Below are 2,500 nucleotides of genomic sequence, written 5' to 3' on the forward strand. Positions count from 1 at the left end.
TCTCTAATCTCTCTCTCTCAATCTCTCTCCTTCTCTCTCTCTCTCTCTCTCTTTTTCCTCTTTCTCTCGTCTCTCATCTCTCTTCTCTCCTCTCTCGCAATATTCCTCTCATCTCGTCGTCTCTCTCACAGTCTCTCTTCCTCTCTCTCTCTCTCTCTCTCTCGTCGCTCTCTCTCTCCTCTCGCCTCTGTTCTCTCTCTCTCTCACTCTGCACTGTCTGTCTCTCTCCTCTCTCCTCCTCTCAAACTCCCTCTCCTCTCATCTCTCTCTCTCTCTCTCTCTCTCTCTCTTTCTCCTCTCTCCTCTCTCTCGATCTCTCGCCTCCCTCTCTCTCTTCTCTCTCTCTCTCACTCTTCTCCGGTCTCATCTATCATCTTCTCTCCTCTCTCCCTTCTCTCGATCTGTCCATCTCTCTCTCGTCTCTCTCCTCGCTCGCTCTCATCTCTCGTCTCGTCCTCTCTCTCTCTCTCCCTCTCACTCTCTTCTCTCTCGAAAGTCTCTTCGCATCTCTCTCTCATTCATATCTCCGTCCCCCCCCCCCCCTCTCTCTCTCGTCTCGATCTCCCCCTACACCCCCTCTCTCTCTCTCTTCTCTCTCTCAATCCCGTCCTCGCCACCAAATCTTTCTTCTCTCTTCTATCCTCGTCTCTCGAACGCTCTCTCGTCGACCCTCTCAACTCACGTCGCTCCCTCATCTCCTCCCTTCTACTCTCTCTCTGTCGCCTCCTCTCTCTCATACCTCTCTCTCTCTCTCTCACTCAGTCACTTTCTCTCTCTCCCTTTCTCTCTCTCTCTTTTCCTCTCTCTCTCTCTCATGCTCTCTCTCTCTCTCTAAATTGCTCTCTCTCTCTCTCTCTCTCCCTCTCTCTCATCTCCTCTTCTCTCATCCCTCGTCCCTCACACTTCCTCTCCCTTCCTCTCTCATCTCTCCCTCTCGCTTCGTTCCGTCTTCTCCTCGGTCTCTCCCTCTCGTTTAATTCCTCCTGGTTCTCTCTTCTCTCTCTCTCACTCTGTCTGTCTGTCTGTCTCTCTCTCTCTCTCGTTCGTCATCTCTCTCTCTCTCTCTCGTCCCTCTCTTCTCTCTCTCTCTCTCGTCTCTCGTCTCTCTCCTCTCTCTCTCTTCTCTCTCACTCACTCACTCTCCTCTATCTTCCCCTTTTCTCTCCGACTCTTTTTTCCCCCCCCTCTCTCTCCTCATCTCTCGACTCTCCGTCTCTTCTCTATCTCTCCTCTCATCTCTGATCTCTTCTCCTCCTCCTCTCTCTCCATCCGTCCGCCTCTCTCTTCCATCTCTCTCTCGCCTCATCATCTATGCTCTCTCGCTCTCGTCTCTCTCCTCTGGTTCCTCTCTCTCTCACTTCGTCTTTCCTGTCTCTCTCTCTCTCTCTCGGTCCTCTCCTCTCTTCATCCCCTCACTCTCTCAGTCCGTCGTCTCGCTTACTCGATCCTCATCTCTCGGTCTCTCTCCCTATCCTCTCCTCTCTCTCTCTCTTCTCCTCTCTCTTTTCTCTTCTCTCTCATCATCTCTCATCGAGTCTCCTCTCCGCTCTCTCAGTCTCTGTCGAACTCGTCTCTCATCCCTCTCTCAATCTCTCTCTCTCATCCTCTCTCTTCTCTCTCTTTCTCTTCTCTCTATCTCTCTTCACTCAATTTCTCTCTCAGCACTATATCTCTCTTTTCTGATCTCTCTCTCTCGTCTCTCTCTCTCCTCTGTATATATATATATATATATAATATATATATATATATATATATAGAAATATGTATAGTATAATATATATAATATATATATATATATATATATATATATATATATAATGTATATATTATATATATATATATATATATTAATATATATATAATATAATATATACATATATTTGTATGTATAGTATATATGTATAAGATATAAATATATATATATATATTATATAGATATATATATATATATATATATATATATATATAATATATTAAATTTATAGAGAGAGAGAGAGAGAGAGAGAGAAGAGAGAGAGAGAGAGGAGAGAGAGAGAAAGAGAGAGGAAGAGAGAGAAATATATAGATAAAGAGTCCATAACTAAAAAACATATGGAAGGATTTTAATTTCATTGTACCTTGGACCTTTGTTTGTACCAACATTTTGATTAAGAACGTCTTCAAAAACCAATATGAGCCCTTAAATGCAGGTAATAATGGGCACCATCCAAGCAACATGGAATCCACCAAAACGAGGCAAGCAACAGTTAAATTTCTGGTGAATTCGTTAGAGAAATAGGCAAATCACTGACGGCCCGTGGAACCACCAAGTTTTATATGCTCACAATGCCCCAAAGAAATAAATAATATCTACAAATGTATAAGTCGTTCAGATGTGGAAGAAACGAAATTAAAGTTGAGCCCCGCAGTGGCAGGTCATCAACGTTAATCTGTGAGGAAAACATTGATGCGACATGATTGAAAAGGATAGATGAAACACTATTGTATCAGTAGTAGACAC

The sequence above is a fragment of the Penaeus monodon genome, chromosome 9, assembly GCF_015228065.2.
Source record: "Penaeus monodon isolate SGIC_2016 chromosome 9, NSTDA_Pmon_1, whole genome shotgun sequence".
NCBI classification, from domain to species: Eukaryota; Metazoa; Arthropoda; class Malacostraca; order Decapoda; family Penaeidae; genus Penaeus; species Penaeus monodon.